This window comes from Oryctolagus cuniculus, chromosome 6, assembly GCF_964237555.1.
Source record: "Oryctolagus cuniculus chromosome 6, mOryCun1.1, whole genome shotgun sequence".
Lineage (NCBI taxonomy): Eukaryota > Metazoa > Chordata > Mammalia > Lagomorpha > Leporidae > Oryctolagus > Oryctolagus cuniculus.
The window spans coordinates 89,820,239-89,839,404 of NC_091437.1; positions in this window are offsets into that span (position 1 = coordinate 89,820,239).

Here is a 19,166-nt window from a genome sequence, read left to right on the forward strand (position 1 = left end):
AGCTTTGCAAGTGAGTAAAGAATCTCACTTCCTGGTGTGCCCAGAAAACTCAAATTAGATTCATTCATGGCTTAGCTTCCTAGCCTCAAGAGCCTTTTAAAGGTCTAAACTGTGAGTCCTTATCAATAGCTATATCAAAGCAAACTTAAAAAGAGAGTTTGTGGTCAATTATTATTCTGCTTGCACTTATACAAAATTCTCAGATCAAATTTAAAAAGACTGAACTTATTTTACAAGCAAATTAGCCTACTTTGATTATCTCTGATAGAAAAATTGTTTTACAAAAAAAAAAAAAAAAGAAAAAAAACTATAGTGCACCTGTTACTAGACACACTGTTTTTGAGAGTTTGTTATCTACCTACAACCCACACTAATTCCCGAAATTCTAATTTTTCCATTATCTGGCTACCACTCTTCAAACTAATATTTGCATTTTTTCTCCCAACTCTCTGTCTTGGAATCACTGAAATTAAGATTGTCCGTTTCCAAAAACCCTTCAAGATGAAGCTAAGTGATTTGATATGGACTTCAGAGATATCAGCACACAGCTTATGTGTGAAAAACTTTTATGCCTGTTGCTATGTGCAGACTACACAAAGTTCCCTGGAATACCTGATGCAAACTGCAAAGCAGAAACTTCAGATTGCCACTGTCTGCACTCACTTCAACTGAAGGTACTTCAAGCCCAACATCTAAATATCCAACTGGCTGTATCTAACTGGCTGTCCTCTGGTATAGAAAAAAAAAAAAAAAAGAACAAAAAAAACGAGTTAACTCCAGTTTTCTTGTGTTTTGATGGAAAAGCTTCTTATTAAATCCTTGAGTATTCAATCCACTTGGAGGTCTGATTTTGGTGGAAGTCCACCTGCAACACTGCCTCCTGAAATGAGACACAACTATTAACTCTTTAACCAGACTGGCCAATTATTGGGATTTACAGACTAATTCAATGATTTATGAGACAACAAACTGAGTTTCTAATTGTGAAATTTCTTACAGAAGTTCAAATTGGGAGATATTGGGGGTTCAGAAGTGTGTGCTTAAAGCTGGTGCTGTGGCGTAGCAGGTAAAGCCGCTGACTGCAGTGCCAACATCCCTTATGGGCACCAATTTGCATTCTGGCTATTCCACTTCTGATCCAGCTCTCTGCTATGGCCTGGGAAAGCAGTAGAAGATGGCCCAAGCCCTTGGGCCCCCACCCTCATGGGCAACCTGGAGGAAGTACCTGGCTCCTGGCTTCAGATAGGTGGATTTGCGCAGCTCCGGCTGTTGTGGTCAATTGGGGAGTGAACCAGTGGATGGAAGTCCTCTCTCGCTCTCTCTCTGCCTCTCTTTCTCTCTCTGTGTAACTCAGACATTCAAATAAAAATAAACAAATCTTTTTGAAAAAGAAGAAGGAGGAGGAGGAGAAGAGAGTGTGCTTTTGTAGATGGAATACTTTGAACTAAAGATGACTGGAAGATTTCAGAAGCAGTGTCAGTGGTGAAGTCTCTCTCTGACCTTCTGTCTATCTACTTGGTCTCATCCTTCTTTCTCCATGTGAGTCCTCAAAATCAGAATTCTTCCCAAAGGTAGGTCATAGAAACTAGAAACTATCTCCCACAGGGCAAGCAATAAAACCTCTCTACTCATTCTCTCCATCAAACTCACTCTCTCCTTCCTCCTCTGCTTCTTGAAGGCTCTCACTCCAGGGGGTTCCTCCCCTACACCAGGGAAGACAGAATGAGCTCAAAGAGCCCAAGAAGGATTTGAGCATGCAGGCCTTGCTGGATTTTCCAACTTGTTTATTATTGTCATAACACAATCACATTTCTTTTTTAATGAGATTTATTTATTATTTATTTGAAAGGCAGGCTTATGGGTTGGGTAGGACGGGTGCAACACAGAGAGAGAGAGATGTTCCAGTGGCTGGTTCACTCCTCCAAATGGCCACAATGGCCAGGACCAGGCCAGGTGGAAGTCAAGAACCTGATACTCCACCCCATCTCTAATATATTGGTTGGCATAGGCCCAAGTACTTGGACCATCTTCTGCTGCTTTACCAGGGATGTTAGCAGGGAGCTGGATCTTACATGGAGCAGCCAGGACTCAAACTGGCAATCATATGGATGCCAGCATCACAGGCTGTGGCTTAACTAGCTGCAATGCAATGCAGGCCCCTATAGTCACATTTCTACATGGCTTTCCATTAGACAGTTTCCCCTCTGTCTTTGGGTCTTCATTTCTGAAGTTTCCCATCATGAAGAATTTCCATTACATAACTTTGTTATGCTTTTCTTTTGCTAATCTTTCTTTTGTTCTAGGAGTGTTGATTGTGCCTGTACCTTATGATGGATGAGAAAAGGTATGACACATTTCCCATCCCAATGCATAACTCACACCTTCCTACGGCAGGTCAGAGTTCTGAAAGTTCTGCAAGATCCCTTTGAAGGGTCTGCTCTCAAATGGGTGTGTCCTTAGCTCTCTTCCTACACTCTTCTTCAGCTTCACCTGTTCTTTCACAGCCTGTCTTTTCCCTGGCAGGGAGCCATAATATATTTAGGTTGTGACGTTGTCTTCAGTTTGATAAACAAATAGTAGATACTTGTGAAACTATATGAGTCATGAGATCATGAGTTGGCCAGTAAAGATGGTTTGGTTCACCTTCAGTGCTTCCTGGTTTCTTTTGCGTTCTCCGTTACAGAAAGGAAAACATCTGGAACTCTATACACCACTTACAGATTCAAGTACATTTTTGTATGCATGTCCCTTAAAAGAAGGTTATAACCATTATAGCAAAAGAACACCTGTCTTTCTAGACACTTCATCTGTAAAATTAGAATGTTGTTATGCCTGAAAGTAGGTATTCAAATAATATTTGCTAAATAAATGTATTGTTTTCTATCGTACCTACTTGTAATCTCAGCAAGTTATGCTTGGAGGCTTTGGATTCCTTTAAAAAATGGAATAGGGGAAAAAAGACTTTAAATATATCAGATAAATAATTAAAAAGTAACTCTAGGGTATATGCAGTTCTTCAAAGTGGTCCAAGGTTCTATGAGCTAAGTTCAATCATTTTTTGGAAAAAAAAATTAAAAGACAAGTTTATTTGTGTACAAAAATTTGGAGGGGCTGGTGTTGTGGCCTAGCTGGTAAAGCCACCACCTGTGACACCGGCATCCCATGTGGGTGCCAGTTCAAGTCTTGGCTACTCCACTTTCTATCCAGCTCTCTGCTAATGGTCTGGAAAAAGCAGCAGAGGATGGCCCAAGTATGTGGGCCCCTTCTGTCCATGTGGACCTGGAAAAAGCTGCTGGCTCCTGGTTTTGGCCTGTCCTAGCCCTGGCCATTGCAGCCATCTGAGGAGTAAACCAGTGCATGGAATTTCTCTCCCTCTCTCTCTCTCTTTCTCTCTCCCTCTCTTGCTGTAACTCTTACTCCCAAATAAATAATCAAACCTTTACAAAAGAAAAAAATGAAATCCATGCAAAGTGTCTTTAAAAACCTCATGAAAAATTGTGTCACAAAATAGTATTCAAGAACGTCAAAAGTTTTTGCACCAAAATAAATTGCTTTTTAATTTCATTTTCCATGAACTTTTTGAAGATCCTCATATGTATTATCCTTTAATCCTGTAGTAATGAACCAAGCATAAATGTATCTAGAATCGTGCCATCCACAGAAGTTTCTGCAATGATGGAAATATCCTGTATGTGCACTTTCTAATAGAATAGAAATGAGCAACATGAGAATTTTGACCTTTTGACATGTGACTACTTCAATTAAGTAGCATAATTTATTTTAGTTTAGTTTTTTAAAAATTAGTATTAAAATTGTTGTATGTGATTAGTAGTTACTATATTGGACAACACAGTTCTAGATTAATAGTTGTCAGTAAGTCACATATTGATAGTTAAGGATGCTTTTGATGCCAAAGAAGAATCTGTAGCAATCTCAACCACATACTTTGGAGTAGGACTCAAGAATAGTCATCCTAATACTTTAACAAAATTATTTTTGATCTCTTTTAACTAGAGTACAGAAGACTTTCTTGTGAAAAATAATTCTTATTGGCTTGAAGTTACTCATTAAAATAAACAATAATTTAACTAAACAATTTGGATATCTTTAACATTTCTGAAAGGCCAGTGTATACCTATTGAGCTATTCAGCCATCCCCATCAGTGACAGAAGAAAAGAACAGTAATGTTGCCCATAAGGATGGAACTGCAGTGACAGCAGTAGGTGCTGTAGATAGATGACAAATTGTTACTAAGACAAGTACCATGCCAAATCCCTTGCATGAATGAGTGTGAAATGTCGAAAGGAACTGAGAATGCAGCAATGAATGCAAACGGTAGAGGTAAATATGTACACAGCAGAGGTACAGATCGTCCTAGCAAACGTATCATCATGACTGTATGTGCAGTGTTGTCAGCTCCATCCATCACAAGTAAACATGCTTAAACATCTTATCAACTTGAAGAAAACTTCATTAAGCCCTAAGACTGTCATTTCGCTTAACATTATTATGCAAGTGCAAAAGATGAGTCAAAATTAGTAGTAGAGATAGAATAATATGACAGTAATTATTTAAAAAAAAAAAAAAAAAAGAGCCTTAGGGTTTCCAGTGAACCCAATCAGAAAAGGAAGACAGAGTCCACAGGCCAGTGTAGTCTGTTAAGGGGTATGGGTGTTTGTGTGTGAAGTAATCACTTTAATTTCAAACTGCATTGCTCCTTGACTATTTCCTGCTCTTTAGCAGGGGGTCTCTAGCCTGTTCAGAGGTAACAATACTCTAAGCACAAAGAGGTATTTCTGAGTCTCTCCTAAAAGTGGCAGAGCCAGAGCCCTCCTGCAGGGCTGGGCTCCCCTTGCCTACCATTATTCATGGGCAGGCAGCTCAGAACCACTTCCACCATCTGCCTCCAGCTGTGTTGGCATAACAGAAAGTCAAATGTGCTGCAACAAGCTCCAACCCTGAATTTATTGTAAAAGCCACCATTTCTATTTCATTTGGCTAGTAAACAATCTCATACTATTAGGATGGTTAATTATAAATAACAGTCTAGCCTCTTTTAATTGAAATCTACATTTATTTAGAGCCTTTTCATGAGACTAGAATTAAGAAACAAAAAGCATTAGGAATGAATGGAAATGGACCACACTATTCAAATAGAAAAACTTCAAAAGCTAACCATTAAAGTGCCCCTAAAATACTTTCTATTTTAACAGCATTTTTTTTCTTCTGCTGTTCTAAAATTGCAATATCATGTTAACTCTTCTGATCATTTCTGAACCGAAGCGGTGATTACTAAAGCTATTTTGACTATAAGGTCTATCTGTAGAAATACACATAACTGATGGTGCAAGAGTATTTTAAAGTAAATGAAGGCATTCCTAGAAATTTACTCTTTAGTTTAAAAAAATTACTGATTATCTGCCATGTAAAAGTAACTGAGCTAAATACTGTAGGACAGTAATTTTGGAAATTTTGGCTACAAAAATTGTAGGAAATATGTTTTATGTCATTAAGCAATATACACTTATCATATCTTTATATGACAAACTATATTGAAATATTTAACAAAAATATATGCTATATATTCTGATATTTTATAACCTAATCCAATTAATAGTTTATTTTTATAATCTATTTCCATCAAGATGATCAGACTGCTAAACAAAATTTCAACCCAGGAAATGGGTTGAAATCTTCAGTTTGGAAAAATATGATAGTAAAAGCAAGATAAATTTTGTTCCATTTCTTGCCCTTAAAGAGCTTATGATCCAATAGCAAAAATAAGACCAAAAAAAAGGAAGAAATAGTAATATGAAGAAAAAAATAAGCTGCTGGAGATTTTAAAGTGATGGAAAGACTGCAAGGAAACACAGAAAATTATAGGAATTATTGTTGAAAGATGCAGCAGAAAATTGAAAGTTGAAAGAAGAGACATATCACACTTAGGCAAGAGGAAGCTTTAATGGAGAAGCTGATGTTTATGATGGAACTTGAAAGCAGATAGGATTTTGAGAGACAGATATAGAGGAGCATAGAAAGGATATTCCAGATGGAGTTCACAGCAGGAGCCAAGACACACAGATGAATAGGGAAGGGAGGGGTGGATTTAGAAAACAGTGAGTCATGCATTTTGGCTGGAGAATAGTGTGTAGTCTGAAGTAACAGAAAAGAATGTTGGCAAGATCAAAGGAACTTGGGTGTCAGGGTGAATATTGTTTTAAAATTCAGTGGGCAGTAAGAAGAATCTAAAACTGTCCATGCATACATGCATGCATCCATCTATCCACCCATCCATCCATTCATCCATCCAACAAGAATTTATTAAGCAGCAAAAAGGCAAGGCCCTCTATAAAGTACAAAGGAGAATAAGAAGAAAATAGTTTGCAGCTCTTTACTGTGTAGGAAATAAAGTGTACCACCTCAAATTATGATTGTGGTCAGCCAAAATATACTTCTTTGGAATAAAGATGTTTTTGAACTGATTATGTTGAGAAGCTGCAGACAAAGGAGAAGCTCTGAAAATAGAAGTTACCCTTGCATAGAAAGGAAATTTCCATTGTTAGAGTATCTCTGTATACCAGGAAGAGATGGATGATTAAACCATCAGAGACTCAAATTAAATCTACATTAAAAAAAAAAAAACTTATCTTTGTTATTGATGCTTTCCTGGCCGTATCCTTATAACCTGGCCTTCTCAACACCCCCCTGGCCTTCCCAACATCCCCCTTACCTGAAGCAGATGATTGTACATTACACTTCAATTCAAACTTAACTCTTAAGATTGACTCATTTTCTTTCTTTCTTTTTTTTTTTTTTTTGACAGGCAGAGTTAGACAGTGAGAGAGAGAGAGAGAGAGACAGAGAGAAAGGTCTTCCTTTTTCCATTGGTTCACCCCTCAATTGGCTGCTACAGCTGGCGCGTTGTGTGCCGGCACACTACGTTGATCCAAAGCCAGGAGCCAGGTGCTTCCTCCTTGTCTCCCAGAGGGTGCAGGGCCCAAGTACTTGGGCCATCCTCCACTGCCTTCCCGGGCCACAGCAGAGAGCTGGACTGGAAGAGGAGCAACCCCAACTGGGACTAGAACCCGAAGTGGCAGCACTGCAGGTGGAGGATTAGCCTAGTGAGCCGAGGGGCCGGCCCAAGATTGACTCATTTTCCTATGGGTGTTAGCTATAGCTAGGTTTACATGAGAGATGCAATGATACTTCATAAATTTTGTGAAAATGGAATTAAAAGATCAAAAGTTTCTTTTGGCTTGAGAATAACTGAAACTCATGATAGTGTTTTTTGAGACAGCCCTACAATGCCTGGGATGCAGACTCTAGAAATAACCAGGGCCTATAGTCTTCCACATTCTCCCAAGCTCCCTCCATTAGCTTAAACTTTTTTGTACTGACTTGTGATTGTAAATCAACTTCTTCCTTAAAATTAGCTCACTGAATTGAGGGTGTGGTATTCACTGGACTCATGAGGTCATTTATTTCCACTGTGAACACATCTTGAGTTGTCTCTTTGGTGTAGGCAGACAGGATAAAATTGATTAGATTTGTGAGCTGGAAGACCACGCCTTCACTATGCCCTTGTGTGATCTCATGCCCCTACCTGACCCCACCTGTATGCCCACCTACCAATCAGGCTATGTGACCACTCCCATATGGAAGTTGCTAAAAGGCTTGACTCACAGTGGGCCTGGCCCTTTTTCCCTTTTGCCATTATGTGCCTTTGTTGCCCTTGTTGCCTCACGCCCTTCAGGTGCATGGCCTTCTGGCCACCTTCACTCTCTGTGTACACTTCACTGCCCATGATAAGCTGCTGGCAACTGCTTAAAACCAAACGCTTGCTGCACGTAGCTCTTGGCCTGCTTTCTGCTTGATGTGGATTCCAACTTAATTTCCAGACTTCGCTTCCTCCTTTAGTTAGAGTCCTCACTCTGCTATGCATTTATCTCACTGAATAAAAAGCTTAAAAAGCTTACCATGTTGTCTGGTCTATTTGAGCCAGTATTCAGAATTCTCTGAATTCATGGCAAGAACCCACACAGCTTATTAATTTTAGAAGTATTAATAAGCAAATTGGTATCATCTTGTCTTGAGGAAATTCTTTTTTTATTTCTCATATTAATATTATATTAACACAAAAAGAACAGATAAAAACTTTTTGGGGGGATTTTTATTTATTTGAAAGGTAGAGTTACAGAGAGAGAGAGAGAGACAGGTCCGCTATCTGTTGGTCCACTCCCCAGACAGCTACAACAGCGGGAGCTGAACCGATCTGATGTCAGGACCCAGGAGCCTCCTCTGGGTCCCCCATGCAGGTGCCAAAGCACCTGGGCCATCATATAATGCTCTCCCAGGCCATAGCAGAGAGCTGGAACAGAAGAGGAGCAGCCGGGACATGAACTGGCTCCCATAGGGTACACTGGCACCTCAGGGGGAGGCCTAGCCCGCTATGCCACAGTGCCAGCCTTCACAGTGTCCTCTTCTACAAGGCCAGGGTACCTGCTCATGCCAACCCCCCTCAGCATTGTAGTCAAGGTCAAAGCCAGTGCCAGAAGGCAAGAATTCAAAAAGCATCGAGGTGTTGGCCCTCTGGTGCAGCAGGTCAAGCCATTGCCTGAAGCTCTGGCACCTCACAGGGGCTTCAGGAGGAACTTTTTTCCAAAGAACCCCAGGCCCTGATCAACAAGTAACCACCAGCTGCATGTAGCACCCAGATGACTGGATCCCACTTTGCCGTTATCAAAATTCCTTGAAGGACACAATATTGCCCATCAATTGAAGAAGAGCCACCAGCATGGCAGACCAACAGAAATTTGGATATGAGTAGAGCATGTCGCTCTCAGCCCCAACTTCCATCTATAAGAATCTGCAGTCCAGCTCCTTGCCCTGTGCTTCTCAATAAACACCTCCTTTCTTCCAATACCCTAGTGTCAGTGATTGGCTTTCTCTGCACTGGTACAGCAGACTCAGTTTGGGGGGTTCCACAGCATCTCCTCCGAACAGATCTGGGGAGTACTCTATTGTTTTCATAATGCCCATTCCCTATGTACTTCTTGAAATACCTTCGTACATGTAAACAAGTGTGTGTTGCATTTCTGCTATTACTCTTTTGTTACAGGAGTCTGTCCCAACTAACAATTATGAAGGGTAGAGAAAAAATTATTTTCTCCCATACACTGTTCATATTCATGAAAGCTGTGTAAAACTACTAAACAATTGACAATAGCCAAATGAGGGAGCCATTTAAGAAAATTAACTAAAAGGCTCTTGGAGAAGAATATCAAGCTATAAGAGGCTAAACACAGGGATGATAATTATGAGATATAAAAAATATTTAATAGGTTCAAAGATAAAATATGACTGTTTTCAGAGGTTTGCATGTTTTAGCTGTACTGATCAAACTTCCTTTGTCATCTTCTTTCCTCTGAGAAACATGCATGAGCTTGGCAGTGAATAATATTCAAGGCCAGCTCAGCATTGCGGGATGGTGATAGACTTACACGATCATCTGCTGCTCAGGTGTCCACATGTAACTATACATTTATGTGTATCTCTTTTGTCTGACAAGTTTCATGTTGATATTATTATCTAATCATTTTTGCTAGTCATGAGTCCAGTCTCACCTAAAGATAACATACTCTCCCATTGTCTGTTATTTTCTGTGTCTCACTTTTATTGTCATTGTGGACTTTATTAACACAAAAGCCAGAGTATAAAATTATTATACAGATATTTTTTTCCTTTTAGTTCCCTCCACCACCCCATGAGGCCCTCTCCTGCCAACCGTATCCTGTATTTCCAACTTCTTTGGATGTTGCAGTAACCTATGGTCCTCCTGCACTAGGGAAATGTTGTCTCATTTTTCAGCTCCATGGTTTATGTTTGGGGTGAAAACTACCTACTTGTCTGTTTTTTCAAATGTGTTATATGATGTCTCTCTTTGATTTTAAAACATACCTTTATCTCTTTTTACTTGAGGTAGTTGTGTTTGGTCATAAAAGGGACCACTTGGTATCTGAACACCCTTACATATTTGCCTAATAATCCCTTTTAAGTAATCTGGCCCTGTTGTTAATGGCTTTTTTAAGCCAGTCATACACTTAGAATCAAAATTAGCATCTAAATGAGGATGTTTTAAAACGCTCGCCTAGGGGTTGCCAGTTTCACCTTTTTTATAGTTTGCCATGTTAAATTATGTAAAATAGAAATGGTATTTTAGTATTTAATGAGCTAATGCAGAACCTACTGAGACTGTCTCCCATCCCCCAATTTTCTCTTACACAGCCCACAAAATGCCTTTTAAGGTATGAGAAATGACCATGAATTTTAAAGCATGAGTCGGAATGTGGAGAACCCCTTCTTTTTCAATGACTACCCCATTTCAAAAACAAAATATTACCAAGAAGTATACAAGGTTATGGAAATCTGCATTTATACTTGAACATTCTTAAACTGATGTTGTTTATGCACAATAAAATTAATTTAACATTTAATTTTTCTAGAAAAATTACTATGATTTACATAATGTTACAGTGCTAATTTAATTAGAAAGGAATATTTTATGAGTTAAATCAAGAATGATGACATAAGCAGAAAAAAATGAAATGCCCACCTTAAAATGTTCAAATAATATAAAAACATAAAGAAGTTACAAATATGATAAAGAATGGTATAAGAGGCCGGCCTTGTGGCTCACTTGGGTAATCCTCCTTCTGCAGCACTGGCAGCCCGGGTTCTAGTCCCGATTGGAGCGCCGTATTCTGTCCTGGTTGCTCCTCTTCCAGTCCAGCTCTCTGCTGTGACTCAGGAAGGCAGTGGAGGATGGCCCAACTGCTTGGGCCCTGCACCCACATGGGAGACCAGGAGGAAGCACCTGGCTCCTGAGTTCGGATCAGCGCAGCGGCCATTTGGGGGTGGGGGTGGGGGGACCAATGGAAGGAAGACCTTTGTCTCTCACTGTCTAACTCTGACTGTCAAAAAAAAATGATATAAGGAAGTCAGAAGTTTTAACTATAGACAAGTGTATTTCAGTGGCTATCCTGATCATTTCTGGAAAATTAGATCTATTATCTGGTAGTTCGGTCCCACAAGAGAAAGAGTAGTTCTGTTGTTTTAAGTCATTTAGAAATAGATGACACCAAATGATAGACTGTAGGATAGAAAAGGGAAGAAGGGAATGATTAGATGACCTGAAGAATTGGTTCTTCTATAATACAAAGATTCTGATTCCTAGCGTAAAAAATCAAAGTAGAATCTATATATGAGAAATTCTATATCAGAATTTAAATATTAAAACAATCTTAAGTAGAAAGATTCTAGAAAAAATGCTGAAAAAAAAAAAAAAAAAAAACAACCCAAGCCTAGTAGTTAAGACCCTTGTATTACATATCAGACATACCTGGGTTTAATACCCAGCCCCAGCTTCTGACTCCATCTTCCAGCTAAAGTTCTCCTTTAGAGGCAGTGATGACTCAAGTAATTGGGTTCCTACTACCCATGTGGGAGATCTAAATTCAGTTATTAGTTCCTAGTTTCAGTCCAACCCAGTCACAGCCATTGCTGGCATTTGGAAGTGAATCAAGGAACAAGAATGTACTCTCTCTCTCTGTGTGTCTCTCTCTCTTTGTCTCTCTCTGTCTCTCTCTGTTTCTCTCATTTCTCTGCTTCTCTGCTTCTCAAATAAATAAATACAAATTTAAAAAGAAAAGCAAAAGGTGTTTGAGTAATGATGGTGTGAATCACCAATAGCATTACATTAAATTTCAAACAGTGGCTCTTGTTTTCATTATTTCTCCTATTTTCTGGACCATTTTTGACCCCTGTCATCCAACCTCTTGGTTCACTATAAACTTTCTCCACTGATATCTTTAAAATAACTTGTTCACTTTACAGGATGTATCTGAGTTTTTATTTAATGACTTGGTATTTGCTTACTAGAAAGCTAAAGGAAATGACATCATCTTCATAGGAGAGTCACATGATGCCTCCACTTTCCAATGATTTTTATTTGAAAACTTTTTCATTTTATATAATTTGATTAAATCTGCCTCACTGCTTTTAAAATTGGACAAAGTTATGCAATGTGTCTAAGTGAAAATCAAGGTTTTCAATCTCTTCTATGTACCTAACCACTTGCCAGAGGTGGCTGCTGTCAATATAGTCCATATGCATGCCTACCTAAGTGTGTGTACACTAATAGCTTTGTAGCATTAACACATTCTCTAGTAATACATATTTGATAGTCTCAATATTATACTACTACATTATAATTATCAGCTTTGAATTTAAGTATATGTAGGTCAAATACAAAAATACTTGCTGATTTACATCTCTAATTTTGATATCTTTTTCCAAGTTGGCCTCCATAAAGCTTGATTCAGTGATGAAAATGCTTGTGAAGCTTCTGTTTTATATTCTTATCTTCACCAAAAGGGTAGAAGGGTTCAATCTTTTTAATCATATCCAAACTTATTTTTTTTTTTTGACAGGCAGAATTAGTGAGAGAGAGAAAGAGAGAGACAGAGAGAAAGGTCTTCCTTCCATTGATTCACCCCCGAAATGGCCGCTACGGCTGGTGCCTGCACCAAAGCCAAGAGCCAGGTGCTTCCTTCCTCCTGGTCTTCCAAGTGGGTGCAAGACCCAACCTTATATTTTAAAACTATTTATTTTCTTTTAATTCATGTTATTCTATTGTATGCGGCATTGTGATTTTTCCCCTGTTTATTGGCAGGGTTTTTTTTCTTTGAACAATGTTCAAAGAACCCATTTTATTGTTAATTTCTTAATAATGTGTGAAAGTTCCTTATATATCATGTACACTGGCCATTTGTGTGGTAAACATTTTCTGGAATGTTGTTTGCTTTTGCTTTTTTTTTTTTTTTTAATTTGAGAGATAGTGCAAGCAAAGCAAAAACAGAGAGACATAGGGACAGACAAAGAGAAACAGAGAGAGTTCCCATCAGCCCTAAATGTTTGCAGTGTCTGGGACCAAGCCAAGGCAGAAGTTTGCAGTCATGAAGGCCATTCAGGTCTCCTACATGTGTGTCAGGAACACAGTAAGTTGGAACATCATGGTTGCTGCCTAGGGTTTACATGAACAGAATGCTGGAGTCAGGAGCTGAGGCTAGGCATATAACCAGCATCTAAACCACTAGATTAAATGTTCATCCTGGCTGTGACTTTATTTATTGATTTTATAGAGTCAAAATTATTAGTCCTCTTTGCACTTAGAAGTTTTATTTTATATGTTATGCTTTAAAAGATTTCCCTTGACTTTAGGTTATAATTTTCAGTGGCAACCACGTAGTTCTTATTGATTCTAAAGTACTAGTTTTTCCACAGAATACAATGACCATTTCCATGACTGGATTGTGAGTTCCAAGAAGAAAGGAACTGCATTGTGTTCATTTTTATACTCTAGTTAATAGAAGAGCCACAATGTCAAGACATATAACTTTTAGCTGGTAAATTAACATAAATAAATGAACAAATGAATAGATAGAAGTTTAGTACCAGCCATAATCACCATAAAATAGGCTAACAATTTTATTATGTTATTAAACCTATTAATTTTTAAAGTCATAGATTTTAATTCCTAAAATTGATCATTATTAAGTAATCATTTTTATATACTGCAAGTCTTAAAATTTTCCATTAAATATTTTCTATATTTCTAACTTTAACATTTGGCCTATTTCTTTTTTTAAAGTACATTTTTTCTTTTTTCCTCTTTTTTAAGATTATTCATTTGAAAGGCAGAGTTATGGACAGAGAGGGAGAGATACAGAGAGATATTCCATCCACTGGTTCACCCCCAAAATGGCCATAATGGCCAGGGCTGGGCCAGGCTGAAGTCAGGAACCAGACTCTTCCTCCAGGTCTCCCACATGGGTGGCAGGGGCCCAAGCACTTGGGCCATCTTCTGCTGCTTTCCCAGGCACCATTAGCTGGTAGCTGGTTGGGAAGTGCAGCAGCTGGGATTCAAACTGGCAGCCATAAGAGATGCTGGCACTGCAGGGAAAAGATAAACCTGCTGCATCACGGCACTAGCCCGACTATTTCTTTATTATAGTTATTTTCTCATTTTATAACTAATGTAATCTTACATTGTGCTTTTCTCTATTTTAAGGGGTATAGTATTTTAATAGCCAGCAGAATCTGAATTAGCTATAAAATGCTTGATGCTTTTTCTTACTAAACCGTATCCTATCCAAAGCCTTTGTAACAGCCAAACTCAATATGCGAGAACATCAGGACTGACTTTTCCTAATTTATCCCACTTCCTCTGCTATCAATTAACTCTCAGTCTGATATTCAGTGTGGGAACATGGCCACTTACAGTTTTGGAGTTCAGTATACTCAAAATTTAGCAACTAGAAGAATAACTAGTTTGCTCTCCAGGTCTTCATAAAAACAAAATGAAAAAATAAATTAAGAACAAAACTATAAGTGCTGGCACTGTGGCTTAGTAGGTAAAGCTGCTGCCTGAAGTGCCAGTATCCCATATGGATGCTGTTCCACTTCTGACCCAGCTCTCTGCTATGGCCTAGGAAAGCAGTAGAAGATGGCCCACACCCTTGGGCCCCTGCACCTGCATGAGAGACCTGGAAGAAGTTCCACCCTCCAGGCTCCTGGCTTCAGATGGGCCAAGATCCAACCATTGTTTCCATTTGGGGAATGAACCAGCAGATGGAAGACCTCTTTCTCTCTCTCTGCCTCTGCCTCTGCCTCTCTGTAGCTCTGCCTTTCAAATAAATGAATAGATCTTTTTTTATTAAAGAACAAAACATTGATTAATTGGTTGGGTACCTCTTGGAACAATCACTGTAGCTATAGTGATAAGATACAAAGATCAGGCTGCATAACTAAATTCTATTATAAAAATGGTGAAGGAAGGAATGGTCATTTACCCTAGTGGGTAAGACACATACACATCAGAGAGCCTGAGGTGAGTCCTGGCTCTGGTTCCTGACTCCAGGCTTCTGTTAATGCATACCTCAAGAGACAGCAGGTGATGGCTCAAGTAATTGGGTTCCTACCACCCACACTGGAGCCCTGGATTGAATTCTCAGCTTCTGGCCCTGTCCAGCCCTGGTTGTTGACAGCATTTGGAGAGTGAATCAGTAGACAGGAATGCTCTCTCTCTCTCTCTTTCTCTCTCTCACTGTCTCCTTCTGTCTGTTTCTCAAATAGTAAATTTAAAATTTTTTATGATAGAGAAAAATAATTAACACCTCAGCAAATGTCCTATTTACAACTTCTGGAGCTAAAGTCAGACTGATTTGGGTATTGCAATCCTTTGAGATTTAAACTCTCCAATCCTCAATGTCCTCATCTGTAAAGGAAAGTAAAAATAGTACACAGACTAAAGACATTTTATCAAATTAAATTACACCATATAAATAAAGCTCTTAGCAGATAACTGTTCAATAAATCTTAGCTGTTTCATCATCTTCAGCTTCATCCTTTTGCCATCGCTGCTAACAATCTGAAAGAAGTTTTGGAAATGGGAGTACATCTTCAAAAATGAAAATAACAGAGGGAATTAAAAAGAAGAGAGTGATAAACAATTTTGGACAAAAATATACAAATCTGCAAATATTTCAGCCACTACAGAGACTAATGATAGTTATAAGAACATTTGCCCCTTAACTCTATCAATGGCTTTATATCCATCATCTCATTTAGCGTATCTTTGAGGCTGCCATTTTACAAATAAAGAACTTGAAGATGAGAAAGATGAATAACTTATTAGGGTCACAGATGAAATTAAGTTAAATCAACTAAGTTTGCATAGCACAGTTTTGCTAAGTGAGGTAGTTGTAGTATCATTAAATGTAAACTTCAGTAAAACTGTGTGCTAAATGAGTCTGCCTCCAACAACGAAGTGGTTGAGAATAAATCATACAACTTCTTGGAGATTCTACTTTCATATTTTTCACTTTAAAATGTATAAAGCCCTTGAAGATTTGACATACCCCCAGCCTCATCCTGTGCCGGAAGTTGGAAACTGTTTCTTTATCCCTGGGTCTGTGTTACTGATTCATGGCTTACATAGAATCTACACAAATCACCACTGCTGATACTCATGGGCACAGAAAAGCTCACAAGCAATAAGACAGGATGAAGACAAAAGAAACACAAAAAGAAGACTAATATGGAAGTCTGGAGCAACCAAAAAGTTCAGAGGAGAGAAACTTGGTTCCAGGGGGAACCAAGAAATTCAGAGGAGAGAAAAAAGGAAATCCAAAAATAGAAAGTCATGGAGACAAACATAAAAGTCTACCATACCCCCATCACAACTATTAAGGGAAAACTAAATACGGGGTTGGCGCCATGGCTCGCTTGGTTAATCCTCCACCTGTGGCACAGGCATCCTATATGGGCACCGGGTTCTAGTCCCAGTTGCTCCTCTTCCAGTCCAGCTCTCTGCTGTGTCCCGGCCCGGGAGGGCAGTGGAGATGGCCCAGGTGCTTGGGTGCCTGCACCCGCATGGGAGACCAGGAAGGGGCACCTGGCTCCTGGCTTTGGATCGGCCCAGTGCCAGCCGTGGCGGGCCATTTGGGGAGTGAACCAATGGAAGGAAGACCTCTCTCTCTCTCTCTCTCTCTCTCTCTCTCTCTCACTGTCTATAACTCTACCTGTCAAATAATAACAATAATAAAAACTAAATAAACCACTTTGACTGCACTGCCAATAGTATGTTAAGTCAACATGCAAATTTTGAAATCTGCATTTTCTGTGACTTCCCCCTGCAAGGTTAAGATAGTTTCCTATTCTTTTTCTCCCTGTTGGTTCTTTTAGCCCTCAATACCTGAAGTAACCTGATCATGTTTCTACAAATTGAAATCAGAAAATCCAACAAGAAGTGCTAAAAATTAAATACAAAATACTTTTAAAATATTTAGTTATTTGACTGGCAGAGTTATAGAGAGAGAGGAAGAGAATGAGTGTGAGAGAAAGAGATATCTTCCATCTACTGGTTCATTCCCCAAATGGTTGCAATGGCCAGAGCTGGGCCAGGATGAAGCCTGGAGCCAGGAACGTCATCCAGGTCTCCCACACGGATGCAGGGGCCCAAGCACTTGAGCCATCTTCTGCTTTTCCAGGCATGTTAGTGGGGAGCTAGATCAGAAGTGGAACATTTAGGACTCAAACAGGCATCTATATGGGATACTGGAATCACAGGTGGCAGATTAACCTGTTGAGCCACAACCTTGGCCCCACAAAGGTGTTTTTTAAAATATGAAAAACTACACAAAGCTCAATATTTAGTACTAAAAGACTATAACAACTGCATGTGTCAAGAGACCACAGTTCAAAAATGATAAAGGATTATTGAGAATGAATTCAAATGAATAATTTTACACTACTATTTAGATAGAATGGTGATTGTTAGTATTGTATTTCAATAAATTGATGTTGAAGTAAGATTGAGAATGGTGATAGTTTTTGTCATGCTAATCACATAATTATTATCATGTAATAAAATCATAAAATGCTAAATATGAATTGCATTAAGCATTTTTAAGGTTCTGATTTGCTTCATGTTGTAATGAGGATTACTATTAGAATATGCACCAAAAGAATGCTAAGAATTAGCCAGAACAGTTTTCCATTAAAATATCTAAATTTCTCCATAGTGTTCCTTGGGAATTGATTGGAGCGCCTATAGTTGGAATATTCTAAACTGCTCTGGACAAAATCATTAAAACATGCTGGAGGGAACTGGCCAATACTATCCTGGGGATGGAAGAGTTGAATGCAAATCCTTTCATCTTTATTTAGAGTCTTCTGTAATATATTTCCTTTCTCAGAAAGAGTTTATCTCCCTCCAACAACATGCTGGGGAAAATGGCAATACCAAACTATATCGTAATGCAATAATCTATGTAATTAAATTATTTCATGGATCAATAGGAATGTGCAAATTGTGAAAAACTGTGAAATGTAATCATGTGTCTGACATTATAATTTCAGATGGCTTATTTATTCTTCAAGGGCTTTATACACTGATGCTCATTTGATTTCCCTGAACAAAGAAATGTTTATTTGGTCTGCTTTGGTTCTTCATTCCTTAGACAAATGTATGTAGAGAGCATATTCCATGTAAAACATTGTGTTAAGTACTATAGGGGATAAGAGGAAAAATATGATTTCTGCTTTTAAGGTTCTGCATTCTAATACAGACAAGAAGGCTGTGTGGATTCTGGAAACACAGACCGGGTCCAAATTCCATCTCTGCCTGTTGCCAGCTGGGTCTCTGTTCTTTGACTTGTAAATTCACTATAAAAATGTCTTTCTGTAGTGATTGTTGTAAGAATGGAAAGATAACATACATAAATTGTCTACCACAAATCACCATCAAACTAACTAGTGAGACTTTCTCTCCTGCTTAGAGAAGAAAAATTATCATCAGAGTAATATGTGCTAAATATATACACTAATCATAGAGAACAACAGAGCAGCTTTGATATATATGTTTTTGATATATATTTTTGATGTGGTGATTGTCAACTATGGGCATAAAATAGCAAAAATACTTGGGAAGTAATTACACAAAGCTCTTTCATTTATAGTCCCAAGTCATTCTTTTCTTGTAAAAGAACAGGCACAAACTTTGTGTTCAGAAAAACCTGAGTTCAAGTTCCAATTCCTCCACTTACTAATTTTTGGCCAAGTCATTCAATCCCTTTTAAGTCTCTTAATTCAGGGCAAATACCATGATTGCAAAGATTTTATATTCCCAGGTACTAGCAACATGCCTTGTACGCATTAGATGCAGAATCAGTGTTGCCCAATTGATTAAATAAACAGTGAAATTAGCAAAGTGATAACTGTATTACAGTAATATTATGAAAATTTTAAAATTTTTATGTAAAGCATCTTCTCAGCATTACAGGCATTTGATTTCTAACAGTAATTTTCATGAGCTAGGAGCAGCCAGCATGTCTGAGGAGAGTATTGAACAAAGTAGGAGCCTGATGAGTTTCAAGAGGAGAAAAGACTGCACTAGGAAGTGCTCAGCAGCCAGACCACAGTGTGTTTGAGAACAGTGGCTGAGTTTGATGCTCCACAGGAGCTGCAAGTGGCACGTGCTGCTGCAGACTGATTGTGGCCAGTTCATGAAAGACCCTGAAGAAGCTGTTAAAGAGATTATATTCTG